Below are 13,821 nucleotides of genomic sequence, written 5' to 3' on the forward strand. Positions count from 1 at the left end.
GGTTGCATTAAGAACTTTCATTTCGACAGGGTCATAATTCAGGGGAACTGGCAAAAGAGTCTGTGCCCACTAGTGCAGTGGTTCCCAAATGTTATTGGTTCACGTACCAACTTCATTATAAGCGAATGTTTTAAGTATCATATGCAAATTTCTCCCTTTTGTGTACATTTATTTTAAGACTTAATAGGCTTAAGTATTTATGGACTCATAGTAAAATAATTTTTTTATTTGACTGATGGAAATTAGAAGAGAAGGAAGGTTGGCTCTTGGGAAGGAGGGTTAGAGGACACAAGGTTTAGAGCTGGTTGGGAAATTTTTAACAAAACGGTTTTGTTCAGAAAATGCCAATTTGTCAAAACAGAAAATTTTTGGATGGACGTTCCAGTTTCAACTAATCTTTTGTTGGTAAGTGTTTCTCATGTCCAGCATGGAACTTCTGGTCAAAGCCAGGGAGACAGTCCTACCTATCCCAGAATACCCTGGTGGCCATGACACTCTGTGGGTTGTGGGAAACCGAGGATTGAGCCTGGGGCTCCCACATCCCAGCTGAGTGCCCTAACCACCAGGCAACTGGCTCTTCTGGAATGGGTGCACATCCTTTTTTTTTTTCATAAAAAATTTCAAAAGATCTCAAAACTTTGTCCTCATGCAGAATGGGAAATTTTTGAAATGACAAAAAGATTTTAAAGATGGAAAAACCATTTCCCGCTCAGCTCTAATGAGGTTAGACTAGGGATAAGGGTTCTGGCTGGAACGTGGAGCGGCTTAGAGGGGAAGGTAGAGAAGTGAGTTAGTCTTGGTTGGAAGTGGGGCATTTACTTGGGCACCAGGCAGTTTCATCTCAAATTCACCCTTGTTCCAAGGTTTGAGACTCCTGGTTCCCCTCATTTCCCACTCAGACAAGGAGCTCTGAAAATCCTATTGCAGACCCCAGCCACTTTGGAGAGTCTTTCTGACAGGTGTCCTCCTACCCTGATCCCTGGACCCACAACTCCTTCCTCTTGGTTAAGGGATTCGACGGCCTTCCATTAGTATCTTGCTTCCTACCCTGTTCCACAAAGCTTCCCTTGGTCCTTGGACACTTCTGAGGCAGGTAGGTTTCCCCAGCCCACCAGTCTCTGTTATGGTTACATCACAAGGAGCCTCTCTCTCGACTTGATGCTCCCCTACAATTGTCTTCTTCAGGGATGGTGTCCCTAGCCTTTGTTTGCCAGAAGCTAGGAATTGGTGACAGGGGATGGATTGCTTGATGATTACCTGTTCTGTTCATTCCTTCTGGGATCACCTGGCATTGGCCACGGTCAGAAGACAGGATACTGGGCTAGGTGGACCTTTGTTCTGACTCAGAATGGCCGTTCTTATGTTCTTAACTGTCTGCAACTCCCTACTTCAGGGAGTCACCTAGCAACTGGGTTTTATCACGTAAAAGCAGGAGCTACCTGATTAACACCTGGCACTATTTCCAAGCTAGTCTACTGCTTCCTGGAACATTAGTTGAAGGGGCCATGTTCTCTAACAGAGGTAGGCTACCCCATAGATTCATAGATTAATAGATTCTAGGACTGGAAGGGACCTCGAGAGGTCATCGAGTCCAGTCCCCTGCCCGCATGGCAGGACCAAATACTGTCTAGACCATCCCTGATAGACATTTATCTAACCTACTCTTAAATATCTCCAGAGACGGAGATTCCACAACCTCCCTAGGCAATTTATTCCAGTGTTTAACCACCCTGACAGTTAGGAACTTTTTCCTAATGTCCAACCTAGACCTCCCTTGCTGCAGTTTAAACCCATTGCTTCTTGTTCTATCCTTAGAGGCTAAGGTGAACAAGTTTTCTCCCTCCTCCTTATGACACCCTTTTAAATACCTGAAAACTGCTATCATGTCCCCTCTCAGTCTTCTCTTTTCCAAACTAAACAAACCCAGTTCTTTCAGCCTTCCTTCATAGGTCATGTTCTCAAGACCTTTAATCATTCTTGTTGCTCTTCTCCGGACCCTCTCCAATTTCTCCACATCTTTCTTGAAATGCGGTGCCCAGAACTGGACACAATACTCCAGCTGAGGCCTAACTAGAGCAGAGTAGAGCGGAAGAATGACTTCTCGTGTCTTGCTCACAATACACCTGTTAATACATCCCAGAATCATGTTTGCTTTTTTTGCAACAGCATCACACTGTTGACTCATATTTAGCTTGTGGTCCACTATAACCCCTAGATCCCTTTCTGCCATACTCCTTCCTAGACAGTCTCTTCCCATTCTGTATGTGTGAAACTGATTTTTTCTTCTTAAGTGGAGCACTTTGCATTTGTCTTTGTTAAACTTCATCCTGTTTACCTCAGCCCATTTCTCCAATTTGTCCAGATCATTTTGAATGATGACCCTGTCCTCCAAAGCAGATGCAATCCCTCCCAGTTTGGTATCATCCGCAAACTTAATAAGCGTACTTTCTATGCCAATATCTAAGTCATTGATGAAGATATTGAACAAAGCCGGTCCCAAAACAGACCCCTGCGGTATGAAGGGAACAGACCAGTCTGTTACAGTGTACCACTTCCAACAAGCTCATGTACCAAACCCCTACAATAGAGCAAATCCCCTAGATTTGAGCCTCACCATTCTTTTGCCATCAGCAAACAGCTTTGAATTTTTCTGGCAAAGTGTCCCAACCCCCTCTTGTAAGGGTACATAAAAGATGACAACCTATTACTGCTATTAAAACAACAAAGAGTCCAGTGGCACCTTAAAGACTAACTGATTTATATGGGCATAAGCTTTCCTGGGTAAAAAACCTCACTTCTTCAGATGCATTATTACTGCTATCAGTTACTCCATCAGGTCAAATGGCAGAGGTCTGGTGAGGTACAGAAAAAAATTCAAACCCCACTGATGGATGATGGCTACAGTTATAGCAGGGTGGGGTTAGCTGAACCCACAAGTTTTCTTTAATGCCTGCCAGGCAGCAGTTTCTCTGCTCCTTCACAGTTGGTTGCCCAGCTGGTTGAAAAACTGTACTTAGCAGTGCTTTACTGTCCAGCTGAGAGGATGTGTGAAAGGGATCCCATAGGGTCTGTCCCGAGTCCTATACTAGTCAATATTTTCATTAATGATTTGGGAAATGGAGTGGAGAGTATGCTTATAACATTTGTGGATGACACTGATCTTGGAGAGTTGCAAGCACCATGACCTTGATAAATTGGAGAATTTTGCTCTGAAATCAACCATATGAAATTCAGTAAAGACCAGTGCAAAGAATTGCCTTTAGGAAGGAAAAATAAAATGCATAAATATGAAATAGGGAATAGCTGGCTAGACAGTCATACTGCAGAAAGGGATCTTGGGGGTTACAGCGGATCACAAATTGATTGAGTCACCAGTGTGATGTAGTTGCAAAAAAGGTGAGTAACATTCTGGGGTGTATTAATAGGAGTGTTGTACGCAAGACAAGGGGGGTAATTATCCTTCTCTTTTCAGCACTGGTGAGGTCTCAGCTGGAGTACTGTGTCCAGCTTTGGGAGTCACACTTAAAGATATGGACAAATTAGAAAGAGTCCAGAAGACAGCAACAAAAATGATAAAAAGCTTTAGAAAACCTGAGACATCAGGAAAAGATAAAAGAAGACTGAGGCGGGACTTTATAAATCTTCAAATATGTTTAGGGCTGTTATAAAGAGGATGGTGATCAATTTTTCTTCATGTATCCTGAAGGTAGGGCAAGAAGTAGTCGGCTTGATTTGCAGCAAGTGAAATTTAGATATTTTTGCTAATAAATCTTTTCTAATTATAAGGATAGTCAAGTACTGGGATTTTTAAGCGCAGGTTAGGTGCACACCTGTCAGGGATGATCTAGTATAATTGGCCCTGCCTCTGTGCAGGAGGCTGGACTAGATATCCTCTCGAGGTCCCTTTCAGCCCTGAATATCTATGGTTCTGTACCCAGTACTTCTGTACTGACGTGTTCTCAGGGATAGATTTAACCTAAATCTACCAGGTTTAGAAACATTTTGACAGGTCAGTACAAATCCTTTCAGGATTAATAAACTTTTATATTCACTGATACCAAACGAGAGATCAGTAAGAAACTTTGTATGTCTGTGAATGTGTATTGATTGCTGTTTTTTTTTAAACTGTGTGAAAATCATGCTTCTCTGTCTCTTAAGGATTAAATGGTCTAATTATTATGTTTAACTATTTGAGAAGTCTGAGTGTGTACTTGGCAATATACCAGATGCCAAAAATGAAAACACTTTCCCTGGAAAGCTTAGTCTAAAAGAAAGAAAAGACATGACTCGTTGGGAAACCCAGAGGAGGGAGTTAGCATGGAAATGAAACATTTTTTATGTATGTATGTCTATTTCATAATAATTAGCTTCTTATAGGCATGTGGCGGAACTGAATTTTCTTGGGTTACTTAAAGGAAAGGATAGTAGCTTGGCAGAACATGGTAGTTGCAGGCATCTGATACACAAAGAGCAGTGTGGAAAAAGGCATCGAAGTGGAGTGGGAGTAGGGGATAAATAAGACACCAGCATAATTTATCGCATAGCTAAGTAACTTACTGCTGTCTCAGATCAGATAACACTTCATACTACGCTAGTCTGATTCAATATGGAAAAGAAACCATTGTTTGAAATGTTATAGATAGTCATTCAAACTTCCACCGTTTTATTGTATGTTTCATTTTGTCTTACATTTCCTTGTGGCTTTTCTTCTATTTTTATATCCATATAGCTGAAACTGAAATCCTTTGAAAGATCTGTAACCCTTTATAAATCTGCCAGTCTCAAAGACAAAATAAGGAAGGATCATGAAGAGTAAATTCAGTTCTTTGCAGAATATAAGAAATGAACAAAAAAATCCCATATTGAAGTCCTCAGTGAGGTCTGAGAAGGTCTACAGTGCTATATATTTCTGAATCAGACTAGCTCTAGATTAGCATAACATTTATTCTGTGAAGCAGTCTGAGTATTAAAAGATGGGTGTACTGTATTCTACAGTTCTTTGTACCTGAAAACTTGACAAAACTTGACTCTCCAAATATCATGGGTCTAAACAATAACATACTGAGACTGTAATACAAATAATAACTAACAATGTTGTGAAAAATCTTTAAAATATTCTCAGGGAGAATATTGCGAACTGTACTTTTTATTCTAATATATTATGTAGAATTGCCTGATGAAAATAGACATCTGTGTAACAGTTTGCATATTTGCATGCTAACATTGTAACTGTTCTTATTGGCAGATATTTGGTACAGAAATATAAATCTTAAGGTACTAAAATGGGATTTGAACACTTTAACAAGCCAAGACTTTTGCTAGAAAGGATACCAATAGATTACATTATGGATTGAATCTTTAAGTACACCAGAATGATGCTCCTCCCATCTGAGGAGGCAAATGAGGCGTTCCACAACATTTACACCTTCCTGATAGGAGGTTTAAGGTGTGCCCACAAGTGAAGGCCTCTTAGGAGTCCCCTACACTGGAAGATAGGGAGCAGCTTAAATTCCCTTTTGCGCTGCTCCTTTAGTGGGGCCAAAGATCTGGCTTATTTTTTTTAAAGGCCAAAGCCATTATTTCTTTATGCAAACCTGAAAAAGTGAAGCTGTAAATAAGTTAGGAAACCCCCATCTTAAATGTAGCATTAAATGATTGGTCTGACTATTTAGAAAACAAAAATACTCACCAGCTCTGCAGTAGACCTTAGAAAGTGAACATGCTGGCTCTTTTTCATAAGCTAACTTACTTAATCATTTTAGAGTACAAGTTAAATGGGGGGAAAATACCCTAACATTCCAAAGTCTTTAATGTAAAAAATGTTTAAAGTGTGTGTTTATGTGAAAAGTATATTTGTGTTTTGGATTGGAGTCCTTGGCTATCTACCCTGCTTTTCTGTGTCTGTTTAAAACCACTGGTCCTTTTGGGAATAAGGACTCTATTTTTACTTCAGATACTTTAATTTCCTCAAACAGTTGGAATTTATTAACCAGTTATGCTTTAGGCTTAATATAGAAAACATTTTTATTCATCACTACAGACAAACCCCTCTAAATTGTCCTTTATTTTACTCATGCCAGGCTCTTGAAGGAGACCATTAAAGGAGTATGAGCCTCTGCTGAGGAACATAATTTATACACTTCATAAGCATTTATATATTAAATATAATACTTAATGTTTATAAATATTTATTGTGATTTAGCCACATCCAGAGTTGAACAATGTTTGGGGGGGGGCGGGGTTGTGATTACTTCTTAGTTCTGTTACATTGTTTTACACAACCACAGGCTTCATTTAGTTTAATATAATTTTCTCTTTCATAAGTTGGACTTAATTTTGTTTTATACTATGTTGTATTCTGTGCCTGAATACATTTCAGTCAGTATTTGAATTTACAAATAGCAGATCTTTGATGTGAAGAAAGCTAAAAATTATTTATATTGAGTTGTCTCTTTGATCCTTTTCATCTAAAACTAATTTAGTAAACATATTAAATTGCAACTCAGAAAAGTTCAATATTAACCATTCATGTATAACAAATGTCCTAATTTGACACACAGTTTGGAAACACTGCATGATCAATTGAGTCTATATTCAAACTCTCATTTACTATGCTACACAGAAATGTAATCTAATCTACAACAGTTCCAGTTAGATTTGTAGCATTTTACACAAACAATTCATAATATAAAATGAAAATGACTACTTTGGTCTGTTCGTGTAGTGTGGTGAGGTATTTTTGTTTAAATCAGTTCTATTGTGGTTTTTGTCATTTCAGTTAACTTTTGTTGTGTCTCATCCACTTCCCTCTCTTTTTTAATTTCTCAATTTTTGCCATAGGGCATTGTTTAAAAATGCACAGATAACGTCAAAGTGCTTACCACTGTAATATGTAAGATATGATGTCTGAGGGCCTTTGAAATATATACACGTGAGAAAAGGCATTTAAACATTCAACTAGAAAGCATCTGACTAGATGTGGGAAAATACTGTTGGTCCCATAACATGCTATCTTATGGAAATCAATGCAAAATTACTTATAAATTGTTATAACCCAACAAAGATATGTATTATAAAGACAGGACAGTTGGGGATAGGGGGGGAGAGAAGGGAGCCTGGCTCAGTTAGGGGCTGACTGGCGAGGAGGCAGGATCTATCTGCCTGCATGAACGAACGGACCAGCAACCTGCCAGCTAACATAGCCACTGGAGGCAAGTAAGCCTTCCCCTGCCAAAGGGAACCTGCGAGTACACCCCAACTGCGGGGTAACTGGAAGGGCCACACCCCAAACTAAAATAACTTTCATAGGAAGCAGGCCAGGAAAACAAGTCCTGAACACACGTACAGAGCCAGGCAAGAGACCCACCTCCCCTGTTTAGAGGGTTAAGCAACACAGGACTTTGGGCCAGGACTTGGTGGAGAGGAAGGGGCCAGGTTCAGCTCCCCTCCACTCTGGGCCAACAACCCAGCCACTAGGTCATCGAAGGCTTAAGCACACCAACATTTCCCTAGTTTGCTTACGAGAATGTCATGTGAGACTGTGTCAAAAGCCTTACTAAAATCAAGACATATCACATTTACTGCTTCCCCCTGTCCACTAGGCCAGTAACCCTGTCAAAAAAGGAAATTAGATTGGTTTGGCACGATTTATTCAACAAATCAAGTTGGCTACTACTTATCGCCCTATAATACTGAGGGGCTTAAAACTGATTGTTTAATAATTTGTTCCAGTACCTTTCCAGATATCAAAGTTAGGCTGACTGGTCTGTAGTTCCCCAGGTCTGTTTTGTTCCCTTTTTTAAAGGTAGGTACTATATTTGCCCTTCTCCAATCTTCTGGGACTGCACCCATCATTCATGAGTTCTCAAAGATAATCACCAATGGTTCCACGATTGCTTCAGTTTGTTCCTTAAATACCCTACGGTGAATTAAATCAAGTCCTGTCAACTTGAATATATCTAACATGTAAATATTCTTTAACTTGTTCTTTTATTTATCTTTGCATCAGGATAGGTTGCTGTTGTGCTTTAAATATTGTCCGAGAAACTGCCAGCTCTCCTGAACATTTTTTCCCTTCAATTCTCTTCCCATGGGACACTACCCTATGAGTTTTGAGTTTGTTAAAGTCTGCTTTTTTGAAGTCCATTTTCCTTATTCTGCTACTCTCACTCCTTCCCTTCCCTTCCTTAGAATCATGAAATCATCATTTCATGACCACCTTCACCAAAACTGCCTTCCACCCTCAAATTCACAATCAATTCATCCCTGTTGGTCAGAATAAAGTCTAAAATAGCTGCCCACACAGTTATTTCCTTCACCTTCTGAAACAAAAAAAGTTCTCTCCGACACATTACAAGAACTTACTTTGTGTTTTGCCAAATTATTTTTCCAACAAAATGTTTAACTATCCAAAGTCCCACCCCCCACTCCCCCGCATTACTACCAGTCTTGTGTTTTGGATATTTGTTATTTGTTCTAGAAATGCCTCATCCACCTCATCCTCCTGATTTGAGGGTCAACAGAAGACCCCTACCTTGATGTCACCCTGCTTTTCCTCCCTTTAACTTCACCGAGAGGCTCCCCAATTATGTGGGCAGAAATGTGATGGGAATCAGAATGTGCTCTGAACATCTGATAATACTTTGAGATAAGACCAAAAATGTGTGTTATTTTTATACCTGATATTTTACAAAACACAATCCTAAATGGTCAACAATCTCCTGGATTAGCAATATTTCTGCCATTTTTACAGGCCTTAATATAGCAAGTCTTTGACCTCGGAAGTGTTATTTTCACCACTCAATTCCTCATAATTACAACTCAAAATGTTTTAAACCTTCATAAATTGTTCTATAGTTGAAGGCAACAGAGGGTCCTGTGGCACCTTTAAGACTAACAGAAGTATTGGGAGCATAAGCTTTCGCGGGTAAGAACCTCACTTCTTCAGATGCACTTGCACCTGCATCTGAAGAAGTGAGGTTCTTACCCACGAAAGCTTATGCTCCCAATACTTCTGTTAGTCTTAAAGGTGCCACAGGACCCTCTGTTGCTTTTTACAGATTCAGACTAACATGGCTACCCCTCTGATAGTCTATAGTTGAAGGCACCCTAACATACAGTATTGTAATTTAAAAAGCCACTTGTAATTTATCACACAACCTTTCAATCACAAGAGTGAGCGAAATGAAAGCATGCTCAATAAAGGGAACAATAGCTCCCATTAACTACTTACCTTTTAAAGGAAGCTATAATGAGCAAACATTCTTTCTGGTCTCAAAATGAGAAAAAAGCTGTTCTGTAACTGGCTAGCAAGCCTCAGATTGTTTTATCTGTAAATAAAGTAAAAAATTTAAAAAAAAAAAAGAATCAATACACAATTTGTATATAGCCCTTCAACTACAAACAGGAAGCCAAACTAAAAGCATTGAAATTAGGTACACAGACTGATTTAAAACACTTGAAAGGAACACTGAGGCCCTGGCTACACTTGGGGATTCACAGCGCTGCCGAGGCAGAGCTGTGAAGTGTGAGTGTAGTCGCGCCGCCAGCGCTGCGAGAGCTTTCTCGCAGCGCTGCAAGTACTCCACTTCTCCGAGGGGAATAGCTTGCAGCGCTGCAGGCGCTGATTACACTGGCACTTTACAGCGCTGCGCTCGGGAGGGGGGGGGGGGGGGGGGGGAGGGTGTTTTCACACCCCTGAGCGCAGCAAGTTGCAGCACTGTACAGTGCCAGTGTAGCCAAGGCCTAACACTGTTTTGAATGAAAACAGATTAAGTGCTTGTCTACACGGGGAGTTTAGTCCACAGCTTTTTGTGGCATATCAGGTAATATACATCACAAGAGCCACAGTATTAGCATGTGCAACAGAGGATGGTGTGCTCTGTCAATGTGCATCATTGATTTTACACCCGAGAGTGGCTTGCTATGAACTGAGTACGTGGAATTCACACAGGGTAGTCCATGCTCCTTTACTTCGTTGCTGAGCGGTGTGCATTCTAGAATTTCTCTTACTGCGCAATATCCTATGATTCATCTGTCTCCACCCCATACTTCCTTTGTGGGCAGGTTAGCACCATTTTCAAATTGCTGTCAACCAGCAAGTACCCAACAATGCTGCACCACTATGCTAGCAACCTCGACTACACAAAGGCTGCTTGAACTGTATTTCAGCATTCAAAGCTGTATGAATTTAGCTTTGGACTTCAACTGCCACATGACCAAGCAAATGATGTGGTAGTGACAGCAGCTTCTCCAGCACTGTCAAAACCGGGGCACAGATGAGGAAGAGACTGAGCAACTGACAGAGGACTTGTTCCTGGAGCAGTTCACAGCATGCAGTGCTGTTTCTGGGCTCAGAAAACTAGCATGGACTGGTGGAAAGGGACTGTTCTGCAGACCTACAATGGCCAGCAATGGTGAGAGAATTTCAGGATAGGGAAGGCAAGCTTTTTGAAGACATGTGCTGAATTAACCTCAGAGCTACAGCAGCAGCAAACCAACATGCAGTGCCCAATACCAAGTGGGTCACAATTGCAGTCTGGAAGCTAGGTACCCCCGAATGTTACTGGTACATAGCACACCAATTCAGTGTGGGAAGATCAACCATAGGGCCATCATCATGCAGGTGTGTGATTCCATGCAAAAGGTATGTTGCACCAGTTTAGTCATGCTCAGGATGTTGATGGCTTTGCATGCATGGGGTTCCTAAACTGTAATGGGACAACTGATGCGACCCATGTGCCTATTATTTGTGCTCCTGCCCCCTTCTCCAGGCTCAGAATTCATAAGCAGGAATTGGTATTTCTCCATGGTGCTCCAAGGCTTGTCAATCACTGTGGCAGATTTACAGACATAAGTGCTCAATGGTCTGGAAGGGTACAAGATGCCAAGATCTTTCAGAACTCAGCTCTATTTAAATTAATGAAGAAAGGAATGTTTGCTCCCAGGAACACTATGGATATTAATGGTGTGGACACTGCTCCGAGTTATCCTGGGACACCTGGCTTACCCTCTGCTTCCCTGGTTAATGAAGCGATTCACGCGCTACTCAGACAGAAGAAAGGAACTGTAACTACCACCTCAGTAGTTGCAGAATTAAAGTGGAGTGTGCATTTGGCTGCCTGAAAGGGAGATGTTGCTGTTTGTGGAATAGGTTGGAAGCAGCAGAAAAAAAAATCCCAAAGATTTTAGAAGTAGGTTGCATTTTGTGCGGTATTTGGGAAGTAAGGGAGAAAGCCTTAGCAATAGGTGGGAGCTTGAGTTGCAGAGATTCATTCAGTGGTTGGAGCAGTCAGCAAGGAGTCCAATACGAAATGCAAACAGATGGGGCAATATTGTCAGAGATGTCTATTGCTCTTATTTTGAGTCTCTGGCCTGAAATTGTGCAGCTGTACATTCAACTGTTAATCCATGGAGGGAAGTGGATTATTTTTTGTAGTTCACTGTTAACAGGTGGTAGAAGTGCAATGTTGTGGCAGTCTTTGTTATACCTTGTATCTTTGCCTATGTGTTTGTAAAAATCTTATGAATTACTGCAAAACTTATTTTCTGTGTGAAATGAAGTCAACTCATTAATAAAATCCTTTAAAATTTCTTTCATAAACAGTCTATTATGTAACAAACAAATGGACCTTCAACTGAAACAAAAATGACTTAATTATGAAACAATATGTTAAAAAAAACAACAGTGAAACAAAACAGTGCAGGGCAGGACACAAAGGGCAGGACACAAAGGGCAGGGGGGAGGGCTCAAAATCACAGGCAAGTATACATCTTTGCTCTGCCACTTTTGGTACTTTTGGCATGGAATGTCAAGGATAGGGTTACCATATTTAACCAATTAAAAAAAGAGGACCCTCCACGGGGCCCTGGCCCCGCACATTTCCCACCCCCAGCCCCGCCCTAACCCCGCCCTAACTCCACCCCCTCCTCCCTCCCACTCCCAGCCACGCGGAAAGGGCTGCCTGAGCGCTACCGGCTTCACGGTTTGCCGGGCAGCCCCCAGACCCTGCGCCCCTGGCCAGCGCTTCCCCAGCGCAGCTGGAGCCCGGGAGGGGAAGCACCCAGCCGGGGGCGCAGGGTCTGGAGGCTGCCCGGCAAACTGTGAAGCCGGTAGCACTTGGGCTTCGGGCAGCCCCTATGCCTCCGGACCCTGCGCCCCCGGCCCGGCACTTCCCCTCCCGGGCTCCAGCGGCGCAGGGTCCAGAGGCATGGGGGCTGCCCGAAGCCGCCGCGGCCGGAGGCTCTGCTCCTCCTCCAACTCTTCGGCTCTGTTTAAGAGCCGAGCTGCCCCAGCGCTACCGGCTTCGGGCAGCCCCCGTGCCTCCGGACCCTGCACCGCCGGAGCCCGGGAGGGGAAGTGCCCGGCTGGCGTCCGGAGGCAAGGAGGCTGCCTGAAGCCCATAGCGCTCGGGCAGCTCGGCTCTTAAACAGAGCCGAAGAGTCCGGGGAGGAGCAGAGCCGCCGCGGGAGGGGAAGTGCCCGGCCGGCATTTTCCCGGATATGTTCGGCTTTTTGGCAATTCCCCCCGAACTGTGTCGTGTAAACAAGCATTTTCAAAGTGGATTAACTTGAAAAGATGCAGATTAAATCCCCCATGTAGACAATCCCTCAAAATGTTGAAGTATTATAACCAGTGTAATGCAGGGGTCTCAAACTCCTCAATGTGCGCCGCGGGGCTCCAGCAGTTATGAGGCTGGGGCTCTCCCTTGGCCCCACCCCCTCAGGGGCCCTGGCAGTGCAGAGGAGCTGAGCGGCATCTGCCTGCTCGCTCCATTGGTGCCTGCTCCCACACAGAATGCCCCCTGCGGCCAACGGGACGCACCAGGGAGCGGAAGCGCGCGGAGGCCCCCCGGCCTGGCCCACTCCACCTTGGAGCCCCAGGTAAGTACCGCACACCCCAACCTCCCTCCCAGAGCCTGCACCCCCTTCCCACACACCCCCTCCCACTCCCAAACTCCCTCCCAGAGCCTGCACCCCAATCCCCTACCCCAGACCTCCTCCCCCACCCAAACTCCGTCCCAGAGCCTTAGGCAGGTGGGGGGTGGAGTTTTTTGGGAGGCAGGTTCTGGGCGGCATGAGTAACATTGGCTTGCTGGGAGGATTTGAGGACCGGCACTGGCCCGAAGGTAAAATGAGTTTGAGACTCCTGGTGTAATGGCTCATCTCAGTTGTAGTTACCAGTGGTTATACCAGTGCATTATTAAAATCTCTGCTTCCACCTCTAATTGTTTCAGTAAGGGTCAGATGCACTCCCCTTCTTAAAAGGGCTCAATCTTAGTGGGAGAGCCATTGCATAATGCTCATGGTATATATATTTAAAAAAAAAAAAAAAAAAAAAAAAAGAGAGAGAGAGAGAGCGAGCGCGCGTGAGCGCACCAGGTTTATCTTATTTAAAAAGTTATAATGAAATCTTCCCTAAGATAGATCCAATACTATTCAACACAAAATAAACCCACTAACAAAAAATAATCAGTAGCATACTGAAGTTTTCCCATTAAATCCACCATGAAGGCTTCATTTATAATTAAGGATAAGATTTTGTTGCGGAGGTCACAGAAGTCATGTTTTTTGTGACTTTCAGAGATAACCGTGACATTTTCCACTTCAGCCTTGAACCACCTCAGGCGACGGGTATCCCGGCACTCCGAGCTGCCGTGGGTCCTGGAGGCCCTCCCTCACCCTCCTATGGGACTCTGGCTCTCATCCCCTATCAGGCTCAGGCTTCAGTCATTCCCCCCTCCCACAATTATTTTTAGTAAAAGTCACAGACAGGTCACAGGTTTCCATGAATATTTGTTTATTTTCTGTGACCCGTCTATA

At 43.1% G+C, this 13,821-nt stretch overlaps 1 protein-coding gene across 36 annotated transcripts in view; it reads right to left on the reverse strand.

Moving 5' to 3' along the window:
• The window catches only part of WASF3 (WASP family member 3), a 159,395-nt gene that overhangs the window by 95,369 nt on the left and 50,205 nt on the right, over positions 1-13,821 (reverse strand). For 20 of the 36 annotated variants that reach the window (XM_065581419.1, XM_005286678.5, XM_065581413.1 and 17 more), the window contains one exon: positions 9,233-9,329. The exons of 5 other annotated variants lie outside the window; for them this stretch is intronic. The gene's annotated coding sequence lies outside the window, so the exon portion shown is untranslated. Of the gene's footprint in view, positions 1-7,734; positions 8,360-8,533; positions 8,632-9,232; positions 9,330-13,821 lie in introns of those variants that run through there. 11 more of the 36 variants (XM_065581412.1, XM_065581398.1, XM_065581407.1 and 8 more) reach the window with 2 other exon arrangements.

The sequence above is a fragment of the Chrysemys picta genome, chromosome 1, assembly GCF_011386835.1.
Source record: "Chrysemys picta bellii isolate R12L10 chromosome 1, ASM1138683v2, whole genome shotgun sequence".
Lineage (NCBI taxonomy): Eukaryota > Metazoa > Chordata > Testudines > Emydidae > Chrysemys > Chrysemys picta.